The 16526-nt window shown below is 39.0% G+C and overlaps 1 long non-coding RNA gene across 1 annotated transcript; it reads right to left on the bottom strand.

Annotated features, from left to right (window-relative positions):
- Positions 1-13524: 13524 nt before the first annotated feature.
- Positions 13525-16054, bottom strand: LOC124705637. Its single transcript, XR_007004119.1, has 5 exons — positions 15901-16054; positions 15738-15789; positions 15381-15562; positions 14541-14656; positions 13525-14445 (listed from the first exon to the last, which is right to left on the bottom strand). It is a non-coding gene; the product is annotated as an uncharacterized LOC124705637 (long non-coding RNA).
- Positions 16055-16526: the final 472 nt, after the last annotated feature.

The raw sequence follows: 16526 nt of genomic DNA, 5'->3' as shown, positions 1-16526 counted from the left end.
ATCAACTTTCCCCAAAGGTTTATTTTTAGCATTATCGACGAGATTAACATCCGGATAACAGTTTTTCAATGGTGGCAAGTCAAGCATATCATAGACTTTTTTAGGCATAACAGAAATACTTGCACCAAGATCACATAAAGCATTACAATCAAAATCTTTGACTCTCATTTTAATGATGGGCTCCCAACCATCCTCTAGCTTTCTAGGAATAGAAGTTTCAAGTTTTAGTTTCTCTTCTCTAGCTTTTATGAGAGCATTTGTAATATGTTTTGTGAAAGCCAAGTTTATAGCACTAGCATTGGGACTCTTAGCAAGTTTTTGCAAGAACTTTATAACTTCAGAGATGTGGCAATCATCAAAATCTAAATCATTACAATCTAAAGCAATGGGATTATCATCCCCAAGGTTGGAAAAAATTTCAGCAGTTTTATCACAAGCAGTTTCAGCAGCTTTAGCAAGCTTCGAGTAATTTTGCGCGCTTTGCACTAGGAGTAGAAGCATTGCCAACACCAATTATTTTACCATTGATAGTAGGAGGTGCAGCAACATGTGAATTATTAGCATTGCTAGTGGTGGTAATAGTCCAAACTTCAGCTATATTTTCCTTTTTAGCTAGTTTTTCATTTTCTTCTCTATCCCACCTAGCACGCAGTTCAGCCATTAATCTTATATTCTCATTAATTCTAATTTGGATGGCATTTGCTGTAGTAACAATTTTATTTTCAATATCCCTATTAGGCATAACTTTCGATTTCAAAAGATCAACATCAGAGGCAAGACTATCAACTCTAGAAACAAGAATATCAATTTTATTGAGCTTTTCCTCAACGGATTTGTTAAAAACAGTTTGTGTACTAATAAATTCTTTAAGCATGGCCTCAAGTCCAGGGGGTGTATTCCTATTATTGTTGTAAGAATTCCCATAAGAATTAGCATAACCGTTACCATTATTATAAGGATATGGCCTATAGTTATTACTAGAATTGTTCCGATAAGCATTGTTGTTGAAATTATTATTTTTAATGAAGTTTACATCAACATGTTATTCTTGAGCAACAAATGAAGCTAATGGAACATTATTAGGATCAACATTAGTCCTATCATTCGCAAGCATGGACATAATAGCATCAACCTTATCATTCAAGGAAGAGGATTCTTCAACAGAATTTACCTTCTTACCTTGTGGAGCTCTTTCCGTGTGCCATTCAGAGTAATTTATCATCATATTATCAAGAAGCTTTGTTGCTTCACCAAGAGTGATGGACATAAAGGTACCTCCAGCAGCTGAATCCAATAAATTCCGCGAAGAAAAATTTAGTCCTGCATAGAAGGTTTGGATGATCATCCAAGTAGTCAGTCCATGGGTTGGGAAAATTTTAACCAGAGATTTCATTCTTTCCCAAGCTTGAGAAATATGTTCATTATCCAATTGCTTAAAATTCATTATGCTACTCCTCAAAGATATAATTTTAGCAGGGGGATAATATCTACCAATAAAAGCATCCTTGCATTTAGTCCATGAATCAATACTATTCTTAGGCAGAGATAGCAACCAATCTTTAGCTCTTCCTCTTAATGAGAAAGGGAACAATTTTAATTTTATAATGTCACCATCTACATCTTTATATTTTTGCATTTCACATAGTTCAACAAAATTATTGAGATGGGCAGCAGCATCATCAGAACTAACACCGGAAAATTGCTCTCTCATGACAAGATTCGAGAAAGCAGTGTTTAATTTCAAAGAATTCTGCTGTAGTAGCAGAGTGGAGCAATAGGTGTGCATAGGAAATCATTATTATTTGTGCTAGTGAAGTCACACAACTTAGTATTTTCAGGGTTGGCCATTTTAGCAGTAGTAAATAAAGCAAACTAGATAAAGTAAATGCAAGTATACTAATTTTTTTGTGTTTTTGATATAGCAAACAAGACAGTAAATAAAGTAAAACTAGCAACTAATTTTTTTGTGTTTTGATATAAAGTGCAGCAAACAAAGTAGTAAATAAAATAAAGCAAGACAAAAACAAAGTAAAGAGGTTGAGAAGTGGAGACTCCCCTTGCAGCGTGTTGATGACCCACAAGTATAGGGGGTGTATCGTAGTATCTTCGATAAGTAAGAATGTCGATCCCAACGAGGAGCAGAAGGTGTTGACAAGCAGTTTTGATGAAGGATTCACTGTAAATGCTCACAGACAAGTATTCGGGGGTTTTGATGTAACGGATGAATAAAGTACGAGTAAGTAAAATGCGAGAGAAATAATTGCAGCGAGTGGCCCAATCCTTTTTAGCACAAAGGACAAGCCGGTTTGTTTACTTATAATGACCAAACGTTCTCGAGGACACACGGGATTTTAGTCTAGTGCTTTCGCTACATACAGCTGATTAATCTTCATTGTTTTGATAAGTGTTGTGTGGGTGAACCTATGCTAATGTACCGCCCTTCCTAGGACTAATACATACTTGTGATTATACCCCTTGCAAGCATCCGCAACTACAAGAAAGTAATTAAGATAAATCTAACCACAGCCTTAAACTCGAGATCATGCGATCCCTCCCGCATCGATATACCAACGGGGCTCAGTGTTTCGTCACTCCGGCAACCCCGCAATTGGCAAACGAGTACAAGATGCATTCCCCTAGGCCCATAAATGGTGAAGTGTCGTGTAGTCGACGTTCACACGACACCACTAGAAGAATAACACCACAACTTAAATATCATAACATTGAACATTACTCAACCATAGTTCACTACTAAAAATTATACTTCACCCATGTCCTCAAGAACTAAACGAACTACTCACGAGACATCATATGGAACATGATCAGAGGTGATATGATGATGAATAACAATCTGAACATAGACCTTGGTTCAATGGTTTCACTCAATAGCATAAACAACAAATAGAAATCAGTATCGGGAGAGTTTCCCCTATCAAACAATCAAGATCAAACCCAAATTGCTACAGCGGTGACGATGTCCAGCGGTGGAGATGGCGGTGATGATGGTGGAGATGATGATGATGGTGATGGAGATGATGTCCAGCTCGATGGCGGTGACGATGGCGTCGATTTCCCCTCCGGGAGGAAATTTCCCCGGCGGATTCCTGCCCGCCGGAGAGCTCTTTTCTCTCCGGTGTTCTCCGCCCCGCAGAGGCGGGCCGTAACCCTTCGTGAGGATTCCTCTCGTGGCTTAGGTCTTCGGGACGAAGGGTTTCGCGAAGAAAAGGAGGCGAAAGAGGCCGAGGGGGCCCCACACCACATGGTGGCGCGGCCAGGCCATGGGCCGCGCCACCCTATGGTGTGGGCCCACCCTGGGTCCAGCTGGCTCCCCCTTCTGGCTTCCTCCGTCATCTGGAAAAATAGGAGTTTCTGTAAAACTTCCTTCCACAGTTGATCTTCCGAAATATTGCATCCTGACGGTGCTTTTTCCAGCAGAATCCTGGCTCCGGTGCTCGATCTCCAAATAATCATGAAACATGCAAAATAGATGAAATAACATAAGTATTGTGTCCCAATATGAAATATATCAATGAATAACAGACAAATTATGATATAAAATAGTGATGCAAATTGGACGTATCAACTCCCCCAAGCTTAGACTTCGCTTGTCCCCAAGCGAAACTGAACTCTGTAAACAGGTCCACATGTTTATGGAGTGAAGAGTCGATAAATAAAATACGGAAAAGAAGCATCATATTCATTCACACAAGACATTATAGTAAACAACTTCCTCATATAACTCAACTTGAAACAAGTATAAGGTAATCACAAATAAAGGTGCATAAGGAATCATAATTGGTGATGCCAAACTTTGCTCTTGGTCAGAGAACATTTAACAAATTATATTCATCTATTGAGCAGTGCTCTCATATTAAAACTTATGGTAAACTTGCATACTCAATCATATTAATCATTGATGACTTTCAAAGCTGTATTCATTCAAGGTAAAACTTGTACTAAACAAGAAAGAGTAAAGACATGATGAAGCAAATCACAATATAATGGTTTGATCACAACAACTCAAATGCTTGCTTGAGATGGAGGGAAATAGGTTTACTGACTCAACATAAAGTAAAAGACAGGCCCTTCGCAGAGGGAAGCAGAGATTAAATCATGTGCTAGAGCTTTTTCAATTTTGAAATCATATAAAGAGAATAAAAGTAAAGTTTTGAGAGGTGTTTGTTGTTGTCAACGACTGGTAGCGGGTACTCTAACCCCCTTGCCAAACAGACCTCCAAAGAGCGGCTCCCATGAAGGACGTTATCTCTACCGAAGAAGGTAGATCATCCCCCTTCTCTTTTGTTTACACATGTATTTTAGTTTATTTAAGGGTGACACTCCCCCAACCTTTGCTTACACAAGCCATGGCTAACCGAATCCTCGGGTGCCTTCCAACAATCTCATACCATGGAGGAGTGTCTATTGCAAAATTAAGTTGCTTACTGATGAATCAGGGCAAAACATGTGAAGAGAATTATTAATGAAGGTTAATTAATTGGGGCTGGGAACCCCGTTGCCAGCTCTTATTGCAAAATTATAGGATAAGTGGATGAAGCCACTAGTCCTTTAGTGGAGGCTGCCTAACAAGACTGAAAGATAAAACACCACATACTTCCTCATGAGCTATAAAACATTGACACAAATAAGAAGTAATAAGTTTTGAATTGTTTAAAGGTAGCACATGAAGTATTTACTTGGAATGGCAGAAAATACCATGCAGTAGGTAGATATGGTGTACACAAATGGCATAGGTTTGGGTTCAAGTTTGGATGCACGAGAAGTATTCCCTCTCAGTACAGGTCTTTGGCTAGCAAGGTTAATTAGCAAGCATAAGAGTTGAAGGAAACAAACAAATATACATGTGATAGAAACAATCATGCATCTTACTTGTAAGCACAAACAGTTTTAACTCTGGAATACTAAGCTAAGAACTGATAAGAAAGATAATAACATCTTCTACATTTGCTTCCTCTATTCTTCTTAAACTCAAAGTGTTTTTGCTATTGACCATTGCTAAGTTTGCCAAAACCAAATAGATTTACTTAATGCTCCCAAAGTGGTACCAATACTAAAATCAAGATCAATCATATAGTAGAAATTGCAAACTAAAATAAGGTGTGCAATATGTAAATGATAAGACTTCTCATTAATATTCCATAACGATAACTCACACCAAGGGATACATAGACAAACTAAAGGAGAGATACTTCCACACCGCAACCCATCTCATACGATAACTTCCCTACTCATGATATGACACTACTTGATAGTAAAAAGTAAAAGGTAATGATAATGTGATACCGCGGCACTCCCCCAAGCTTGGAACAAACCAAGGGGATGCAAATACCGATGATGGATTACTCCTTTGGCGATGGTGGTGATGAATCCCTTATGCTCTTCTTACAGATCTCCTTCAGCTTCAGCTTCTCAGCTTGGCAGATCTGCACTAAGTCTCGAAGAGATTCATTGTTATTTGAAGTCGGCGATGGCGAACCTGTGACGGGCATCAAGTAATATCCCAGCATTCTACGGAGTCGGCAATTCTCCTCCCTGAGTATCTCCACTTCTCTTCTTAGAGCCCGGTATTGACCACAAAACTCATCGGTAGTCCGCAGAGCTTCTTCAAACATAGGGAAGGAGTCGAGGCTAAGAGCGGGTGGTAAAGGTCCCTGCAAGTTATGAGAAAAAGAACGTCGAGTGTCAACAGATCCCACCAAGATTTGCTTGCTCCCAACGGCTTGCCGCTCTTGTCTTGATGGCACCCTCTTCACTTCTTCCTCCGAAAGCCCTTTGCCCTTGTTGTTGGAGGCCATGGTGCCTCTAAACTGAAAACAGATCCTGAAAGAAACAGCTCAAAACAAAACACGTCGAGAGAACGATATACGGACCTCCAGGGGTCCGGGGGATTTTATAATAAAAATTTTCAGAACAAACGGAAAGTACCAGATCGAACCAGAGTCGGAAAGGGGAAACGAGGCGGCCAGACCATAGGTCGGCGCGGGCCCAGGTCAGGCCGCGCCGGCCTATGGTGGCACGCCCTCGTGCGTCCTTTCCACTCCGTTTCGAACTCGTAATTTTTCTTATTTTCCAAAAACAACAAAAATAATGTTCGGAAAGTAAATCGCGAACTTTTCATTACCGACATCGTTACCTATTCAAAGTCGAGTTCCGGCGGATCGTCAATTTGTCCCTTGATGAAAGCCTCCGGTGTTTCCACTCGAATAATATCAACATCAACATTATAAGAATCACCCGAGATATAATGCTTGAGTCTTTGTCCATTCACCACTTGCGTAGCATTGCCTTGGAGAGAGCTAATTTTAATTGCTCCCGAACGATACACCTCCTCAACAACATATGGTCCTTCCCATTTCGAGAGTAATTTCCCCGCAAAGAATCCGAGACGAGACCGATACAATAGGACTTTATCCCCAATATTAAACTCTCTTTTGATGATCCTTCTATCATGCCATTTTTTAACTTTTTCTTTAAAGAGTTTAGCATTTTCATAAGCTTCACTTCTCCATTCATCTAGAGAACTTAATTGTAGCAACCTCTTATCACTGGCAAGTTTAGGATCTTTATTTAATTCTCTAACAGAGCTCGATAAGCTTTGTGTTCTAGTTCTAAAGGTAAATGACAAGCTTTTCCGTAAACCATTTTATAAGGTGACATTCCCATGGGGTTTTTATAAGCAGTTCTATAAGCCCATAGTGCGTCTTTCAATTTACTAGCCCAATTCTTTCTAGATTTATTAACGGTTTTCTCGCAAGATAGATTTAATTTCTCTATTTGATAATTCTACTTGACCACTACTTTGAGGGTGATAAGCGGAAGCAATTCTATGATTAATACCATACTTAGCAAGAGTTTTTCTAAAACCTCCATGAATAAAATGAGAACCTCCATCAGTCATAATATATCTAGGTACTCCAAATCTAGGAAAAATAATATCTAAAAGCATTTTTAAAGAGGTCTCACCATCAGCACTTTTTGTAGGTATGGCTTCCACCCATTTAGTAACATAATCAACAAGCAACAAGTATATGAGTGTTACCTTTTGAAGAGGGAAAAGGTCCCATGAAGTCAAATCCCCAACAATCAAACGGTTTAATAACAAGAGTATAATTCATAGGCATTTCATTGCGTCTCGGAGATATTACCAACCCTTTGACATTCATCACAAGATAAAATAAACTTCCTTGCATCTTTAAAGAGAGTTGGCCAATAAAAACCTGATTGTAGAACCTTTTGCGCGGTTCTATCTCCGGCGTGATGTCCTCCATAAGCACTGCCATGACATTTACTCAGCATCTCTTGTTGTTCATATTCGGGAACACACCTTCGCATAATACCATCCACTCCTTCTTTATATAAGTGTGGGTCATCCCGTAAATAATGCCTCAAGTCATAAAAGAATTTCCTCCTCTTGCTGAGCTGAAAAGGTTGGAGGCAAGTACTTGGAAACAATAAAGTTAGCATAATCAGCATACCAAGGACTATCTCGCGAGCTCACCTTTATTACAGCCAATTGTTCATTTGGAAAACTATCATTAACAGGAACAGGATCATAGGCAATATTTTCCAATCTAGACAAATTATCAGCAACAGGGTTATCAGCACCTTTCCTATCTACAATATGTAAATCAAATTCTTGCAAAAGAAGTACCCATCTAATAAGCCTCGGCTTAGCATCTTTCTTTGTCATAAGGTATCTAATTGCAGCATGATCAGTATGAATTGTAACTTTTGAATCAACAATATAAGATCTAAATTTATCACAAGCAAAGACTACAACTAACAATTCTTTTTCAGTAGTAGCATAATTTCTTTGAGCAGCATCAAGAGTCTTGCTAGCATAATGAATAACATTTAATTTTTTATCTACTCGCTGTCCAAGAACAGCGCCTACAAGCAAAATCACTAGCATCACACATAATTTCAAATGGTAAATTCCAATCAGGAGGTTCAACTATAGGAGCAGCTTGTTAAGGCTTTCTTTAGAGTTTCAAAAGCTTCCTTACAATCATCATCAAAAACAAAAGGTACATCCTTTTGAAGAAGATTAGTAAGAGGCTTTGAAATCTTGGAGAAATCTTTAATAAATCTCCTATAAAACCCAAAGATGACCAAGAACACTACGAATACCTTTAACATCCCTTGGATAGGGCATCTTCTCAATAGCTTCAACTTTAGCTCTATCAACTTCAATACCTCTCTCGAAATTTTATGTCCCAATACAATTCCTTCATTAACCATAAAGTGGCATTTCTCCCAATTAAGAACAAGTTTAGTTTCTTCACATCTCCACAAAACTTTATCAAGGTTTCGCAAGCAACTATCAAAAGAATTCCCGTAGACAGAAAAAATCATCCATGAATACTTCCACAATACTCTCACAAAAGCCATGAAAAATAGCAGACATGCATCTTTGAAAAGTAGCAGGAGCATTACATAAACCAAAAGGCATACGCCTATAAGCATAAGTTCCATAGGGACAAGTAAAAGTGGTTTTCTCTTGATCTTTAGCTTTAACGAAGAATTTGCGAAAACCTGTAATAACCATCAAGAAAGCAAAAATGAGTATTTTTAGATAACCTTTCTAGCATTTGATCAATAAATGGTAAAGGGTAATGATCTTTCTTAGTAACTTTATTAACTTTTCGATAATCAATGCACATTCTATACCCTACAACTACTCTTTGAGGTATGAGCTCATCATTATCATTAGGCACAACAGTCATTCCTCCTTTCTTAGGAACGCAATGCACAGGACTAACCCATCTACTATCAGCAATAGGATATATAATACCAACTTCAAGAAGTCGTAATACCTCATTTCTTACCACATCCTTCATCTTGGGAATTAGACGACGCTGAGGTTCAACAACAGGCTTCGCATCGTCTTCCATATTAATGGCATGTTGGCAAATAGAGGGAGAAATCCCCTTCAAGTCATCAAGAGTATAGCCAATAGCACCTCGGTGTTTCTTCAATATTTGCAATAATCTTTCTTCTTCAAACTCGTAAGCTTAGAACTAATAATAACAGGATATATTTTCTTATCATCAATATGAGCATATTTAAGATTATCATGCAAAGGCTTTAAATCAAAAACAGGATCTTCCTTTGGTGGCGGTGTTGTACCCAAGTCTTCCACCGGTAAATCATGCTTGAGAATAGGTTGGCAAAGAAAAATCTCCTCAAGCTCATCTCTTTCTTTCCTAAAAACTTCACTCTCGCTATCCTCCAAATGTTGCTGCAGAGGATTGTTAGGAACAAGAACAATAGATGCACACTGCTCCATTTTAAAATCATTACTAGGAAAATCAGCTTTATAAGGAGTTTTAGTAAATTTAGAGAAGTTAAACTCATAAGATTCACCAGCAAATTTAGTCAAAATTTTCTCTTTCTTGCAATCTATAATAGCTCCACAAGTATTTAGAAAAGGTCTACCAAAAATGATAGGACAATAATCACTAGCAGCAGTAACCAAGTACCAAAAAGTCAGCAAGATATTTAATCTTACCACATAGAACTTCCACATCTCGAACAATACCAATTGGAGAAATAGTTTCTCTATTAGCCAGCTGAATAACCACTTCAATATCTTCAAGTTCACAAGAATCAATTTCGTGCATAATCTCCGTGTATAGCTCATAAGGTATAGCACTAACACTTGCACCAATATCACATAAACCATAATAGCAATGATCACCAATTCTAACAGATAGCATATGAACACTAGCTTGTTTGGGTTTATTAGGATGTGAAACAATATTAGAAGCATCTTCACGTGAAAATAATATGACCATCCTCTTCATTTTCAAGTCACAAGATCTTTAACTATGGCAACAAAGCAGTTCAACTTTTATTTGTTCTTCGTGTTCTCTAGGTTTCTTTTCACTTTTATGAACCGCACTATTTATAACATGAGTACTCTTTCATTTTAGCAGGAAAAGGAGTTTTTTCAATATAAGCTTCAGGAATAACACGATCAGCAGCTTCAATTACAACACACTTATTAATAGATGAATCAATTCTATCTCTGTATGGTTCATGATACTTATCAAAATTCTTCTTAGGCAATTCATAATGAGAGGCAAAAGCTTTATAAAGGTTTGCAAGCAACTTGAGAATCAAGACCATATGTAGCACTCATATTACGAAATGTATCAAGTATCCATAAAAGCTTCAATGCATTTATAATCATAAATTATACCTCGATTCTCTATCTTTGTCGTTCTCCCAACCTTCAGTATTTTCTTGGATCCGATCAAGAAGGTCCCTTTTAAACTCTTCTTTATTGCGCGTAAATGATCCAGTAACAAGAAGTATCCAAGCAAGGTCTTGTCTTGAAAAGAAAGTCTTGCATAGAAATTATCAATAATAATATTACCAGGAAGCTCATGAATGGGGCATTTGAGCATTAAAGACTTCAATCTCCCCAAGCTTGGGCAATACTCTCTCCATCATGAGGCCGTAAATTATATATGCGGTTCCGATCTTTGTGAATTTCACTTGGAGGATAAAATTTGGAATAAAATAAAGGCACAATGTCCTCCCAATCAAGAGAATCACCATTCTTCAACAATTTATACCAATGCGCTGCTTTACCGACAGCGATATAGAGAATAGTTTCTTTCTAACTTCATTCATAGCAATACCTGCACATTTGAATAACCCGCATAATTCATGCAAAAACAAGTAATGATCACCAGGATGGACAGCTTCCATCCCCTTCATAGCGGTTATCCATAACATGTTCAATAATTTTCGTAGGTATTTTATATGGTATTACTTCCTCACCTGGCGCCTCATCCACTACCGTTGCAGTAGTAGTAGATTTCCCAAATAGAAATTGAAGAGAAGATCTCTCCATAATGACTTATAGCAAGCAAGTGAAATAAAATCAGCACAAACAGTAAAGGTTTTCCTTACCAATTCCGCTTACCAATAGCGCTTCACTCCCCGGAAACGGCGCCAGAAAATAGTCTTGATGACCCACAAGTATAGGGGGTGTATCGTAGTATCTTCGATAAGTAAGAATGTCGATCCCAACGAGGAGCAGAAGGTGTTGACAAGCAGTTTTGATGAAGGATTCACCGTAAATGCTCACGTACAAGTATTCGGGGGTTTTGATGTAACGAGATGAATAAAGTACGAGTAAGTAAAATACGAGAGAAATAATTGCAGCGAGTGGCCCAATCCTTTTTAGCACAAAGGACAAGCCGGTTTGTTTACTTATAATGACCAAACGTTCTCGAGGACACACGGGATTTTAGTCTAGTGCTTTCGCTACATACAGCTGATTAATCTTCATTGTTTTGATAAGTGTTGTGTGGGTGAACCTATGCTAATGTACCGCCCTTCCTAGGACTAATACATACTTGTGATTATACCCCTTGCAAGCATCCGTAACTACAAGAAAGTAATTAAGATAAATCTAACCACAGCCTTAAACTCTGAGATCCTGCGATCCCTCCTGCATCGATATACCAACGGGGGCTCCAGGTTTCTGTCACTCCGGCAACCCCGCAATTGGCAAACGAGTACAAGATGCATTCCCCTAGGCCCATAAATGGTGAACTGTCGTGTAGTCGACGTTCACACGACACCACTAGAAGAATAACACCACAACTTAAATATCACTAGTTGAATGCCCGTGCGTTGCCACGTTCAATTATGTATTTTGCCTTATATAACATAAAATGCACTCACAGCCTATACAATTAACCAATCCAAGGACCAAAACCTAAAAAGTATGCACTGATGCACATTCCCATGATTTACCGGACAACATGTGCTAAAAATTTGAATTACTCCATTCGTTCCATAAACGATGTCTTAACTTTGTGTAGATTTGAGTGTATCTGGACAATATTTAGTGTTTAGATACTTCCACCTTTAAACAAATCTAAGACATGTTTCGTTGCACGGAGGGAATAGTACAAATATAAACCAATATCATTGCTTGCTGTTTTCCAACATAGGATAGGTACATATGAGAACTTTGCAAAACCTCAGACTTTAGAATAATAATTATTACAGAATAAGGTACACTAAAAGCTATGGGTACAATATCAAATGAGTACTATGCATATTGTATCAATGGTCTTGAAAACTTAGGGACACCGTTTTTTTAATGGAGATTTCAAGTTTGCCTCCCTGGAATGTCTATCCTTGCAAACCATTTCAATTAATACACTTACGTAGTAACACATATATCAAAATCATAATCTAGCAAGATATTTATGCTCAGATTTCCACTCAAACCAGGAGCATATATATTTTTGTAAGAAAATGCCATATCCATAAATTTCTGAAAAAGATTTAGCTTTGAGTTTTAGTTTCACACTTGCAGTAATTTGATAGATGAGCACATCAGAGTTGATATGGATACTGTGGAGTAGTTGTTTAAAACGTTAATCGACAAAGGATCCAAAAAGGGACAAAACCTTTTTCATATGGTTCATTTTGGTAAAATCTTGCACCTTGGAGTGAACCCAAATCGGATAATAGACATGTCCTCCAAAGACATGTGCCAGGATGCTCTCACCTACCCGAATGTCGACAAAATTGCACCGAAGGACCAGTTAAATGTAAAGAAATGCAACTCTGAACCAAGCTAGCTACAGCCAAGCTTAACGCCTAAGAGGAAATGTCTCCAAATTAAGATAGGCACATCTAAGGCTTAGAACCTGAAAAAATAAAGAAAACAAAATAGGAAATGTAATAAAAATAAAGTCACATAGGATAAAATATTTCTCCAAGCATATACAAAATTGTAGTTTACAGAACTGCAGTCTAACTAAGACCTTGCTCATTTGTTTTCTTTACATTATTGGCTCATTGCTGTGATGCGAACTTCAGTCATTTGTTACAACAAACTCTGAAAATTTAAGTAACTTTTGTCTGCACACATTGTAGCCAAATACCAACAATAGAAGCTCGTCTTGTTTCATACAGAAGTTTCAGCTACAGAAGTCCAAAAACAGTTCGTGTTATACCAATAATTTGAATATAACAAAAAAAAAGGCAGGCTGTCTGCAGAAGTTTCTGCTGCAAAAGCCCCAAAACAGTTTGCGTTCGATCTGCAACTTTTTTGGCGATGAGGTAATCTGAAGTTGATAAATTCTGACACATCCAGTGCATTACAAGTACGAGGTTGTATCAGCATCTAGACTAAGCAAAGTATGGGTGTCTCAATAGCTGATGTTTCCCTACAACTGCATAATTTATAATTTACAAGTTCTGAAACTTGTCCAAGGGAGCTCCCCTCTGTCGTACTCAGTGCTTCAATTGTCAATATTAATTATGACATGTGACAAGGTACACATGGAAGCAATCATCTTCGGGTGAAGTGACCTGCATGAATAAGCATGCAATTAATGGATTTGACAACGTAGAAAGCATTTGGGTGACATGGGGATTTATTCTAAAACATTCAACTATTTGATCAAACAGAGTAACTATGCTCCTAACTGTAACAAAAAACTGCCTTTAAAATCATACCTCGGCAGATGTACTCAAACAGTGATATCACTATTTGAGGTCAGCAGATCCTCATCCGGGCCCCGGCATGCTCGCCTCACCGCGGTCGCCCGCCACCACAGCGAGCCTCGTCGACACTTGAGTTTCCTGTCGCAATATCACTATTTGAGGTCAGCAGATGCTCCAGGCTATATCCCTGATTTTCCTTCTCAGAAAAAAGGAGTCAAACATGAAGGAGTCATATGTACAAGGGTCTGTCAAGAATTACTCGAACCTTCAATGCAAAAGGCAAATTAATAAAAATATTAAGCAGAAGTCAATTGTATGGAGACATGGAGCAGCGGCAGTATATATAGGATGCATAAAGTATGGAAGTATACATATTACAGTAGTCAAGAATCTGAACTGTTAGCCAAGGAGCACCTATGGCAGGCATGTGGATTTTTTTTATATCTTTGGGCATTTCTACAGTACAATTTATCATGCCCCCATCACTTAACCAGCAGTTAACGGCAGGGTACTGCTTATAACAAAATGTGTCACTCATATGGCTAACCACTATTATCAAGTTTCATGTATCAAATACTTGCCTCTGCAATTAAAACCATCGGTACAGATGTAAAATCATCCTTGACCGAACAACAAAGATTCTAAGAAATGTATAATCGACAAAAAATGTTTGACTATGAAAGGTATATATAGACAGGAACTACGAAGGTATTGCATGAACATATTACCAATTATAGATTGTCCCTATCAAACCATGTCGTATATGATTTTCAGTTTTCAGATTCCATGAAAGGGACTACATTCAGTAGCCAGACGTCCTTTTTCCTCATTGAGCAAATCTGCGAAGGTTCGCATCCTTGTCCATAACATGTTCGAATGGAATGCCTTACCTCAGATTTCATAAATTTCCAATACAGAACAACGCTATAAAGCCAAATTTTCCTGCAAACAGTAGTCCAATGTGAGACACTTACGATTATGATCTTTAAAGGTGTGGGTTCATATATCAAAGTCAGCCATTGAAGTAATCACATTACCTTCAGAAAGATTGTTACAACTGATTCCAAATGTCTTCCTAACGAGGGGGTGGTGCTGTGAGCCTCTGTTGCCAAGGAAGCAGCTCGCTTCATTTAACCTTGTTAACTCTTGGTAACTAAAATAACATTACAACATCAGGATACATGCATGCTAGGTCAACATATGATTTTTATATTAGAGTAATTTATGAAGGAATTACAAGTAAAGTTGGAAATTGCTTCACAGAAACCTGTGTTGACAATTTGCTTGCTTAACAAATATAGCACCAGACCTATACATCCATTAAGAGATGCACTCAACCAAAAACGGAAATATTCTACTATAGTTTTAAAACTTAAAATGTAAATTGCAGAAAACATTGTGTATCTAAACAAATACGAAAAAACAGACAATATTCTACTACAGATTCAAACCAGATGAATTGCAGCTAACAAATAATGGTGGCACGCAGGCATTGCCATTACCAGCAAATCAGCAGTAGAGGGTAACCTGTGTGGAGGCCAAAGATTGCAGAATAAGGGGGTAGATGATGTCTTAACGGCAAGTAATAGAACAGAAATACGTGGTTTCATCCAATTAGTCGGTGACAAGGTGTACGAATCATTGGTTAGCCAGTGCTACAAAGGATTACAGCCAATGGTTATATCTTTGAACCTTGGTATAGTCTTAACACATGTAAATTTTTGACAAGCTGGATTGCATTTGAAGCAAAACACTACAAGCAAACAAGAGACGGTACAATAGACCGTGGCATTCAGTAATAATCTTTCAGGAAAATAAGGAAGAAAGCTTTTACTCTTGGGATGAAGTACTGCGGGCTTTCATGAGCACATTCTTACCAGGTACCAGCATCGCGTCATCATCATGGTCACACATGGGAGGAAGTACTCCGGTTCTCTCCTCATATAGCACCAATTTGTCAATGGTTTGACCCATATCAGTGACTGATCCTTCGTAGAAGCAATCCTTCAACACATCCTCTGAGCGAGATTACTCATCTTCTTCCATATCTTCCTGTTAGCTAGATCCAGAGCATAAGCCTCTGATGAGTTGTGACGAATACACAAAATACCCTTTTGCACTTATGAATTGCTACAGAGTAGCACGGTATAAATTGGTGGGAAAAGGAAGTACAACCACAACGATATTTAAATCAGGAAAAATACAGAAAATGGGGATAGATTGTAAATTCTCACCTTCCAAGCTTGTCATCTTCGGCCATCTAGGACTGAAGCAAATATAATGCATCTGCATATATAAAGAATAAATATGAATCAAATGCCTTTTTGAACTAAATCAAGAATATTGATGAATTATTGTAAATCAAAATGCATCTGTGTGCTCCACATAGTCCCAGACCTTATGCACCAACCACCACCGTGGTGATGTGTGCGCGCTCGCCGCATCGCATACTGTGCCCGTCCGCCAGTGCCTCCCGTCATCTACAAGGCGAGGACGATGCTACTTTGTGCCGGACATGGGGCGGAAGACAACGACCCCATCTTGAATGGGGAATGGGTAGCACGGGGTTGGTAAGGAGCAAAGGCCGCCTCTGGAGGGGAATCCCGGCAGCCACCGCCGGTGTGGAGCATGGGAGTAGTGCGTGAGGAAGGCACGGCGGCGCGGGAGGTCGGGCCGGCTGCGAGGGAACCGCTGCAAGTGGATCAAAGGAGTTGAGGTGGGGGCGGTGTCCTTTCCAGCAGTGGGCGGATGAGGGATGCAGAGTGTACGCGTATGGGAGAAGCGACGGTGATGGAAGATGGGGAGGAAGCGGCAGATCCGCCGGGGAACTGGAATGGCGAACGGACAGCGATCGTGGGCTTTTTTTGAGAGAGACAGAGATCGTGTGCTGCTTTTGAGAGGAGACAGAGATCGTGGGAGTTGCGGGCGGGGCTGACCCCATGCGTGGCCGCGTGTGCGTGAGAGAAACTCGGGGCTTGGCCCATGAGAATATCCTCACGGGAGAGAGGGAGACGGACGTATCA

This window comes from Lolium rigidum, chromosome 4 (assembly GCF_022539505.1).
Source record: "Lolium rigidum isolate FL_2022 chromosome 4, APGP_CSIRO_Lrig_0.1, whole genome shotgun sequence".
NCBI lineage: Eukaryota > Viridiplantae > Streptophyta > Magnoliopsida > Poales > Poaceae > Lolium > Lolium rigidum.
The sequence above is the reverse complement of the archived record's forward strand: the minus strand, read 5'-3'. Positions and strand labels throughout refer to the sequence as shown.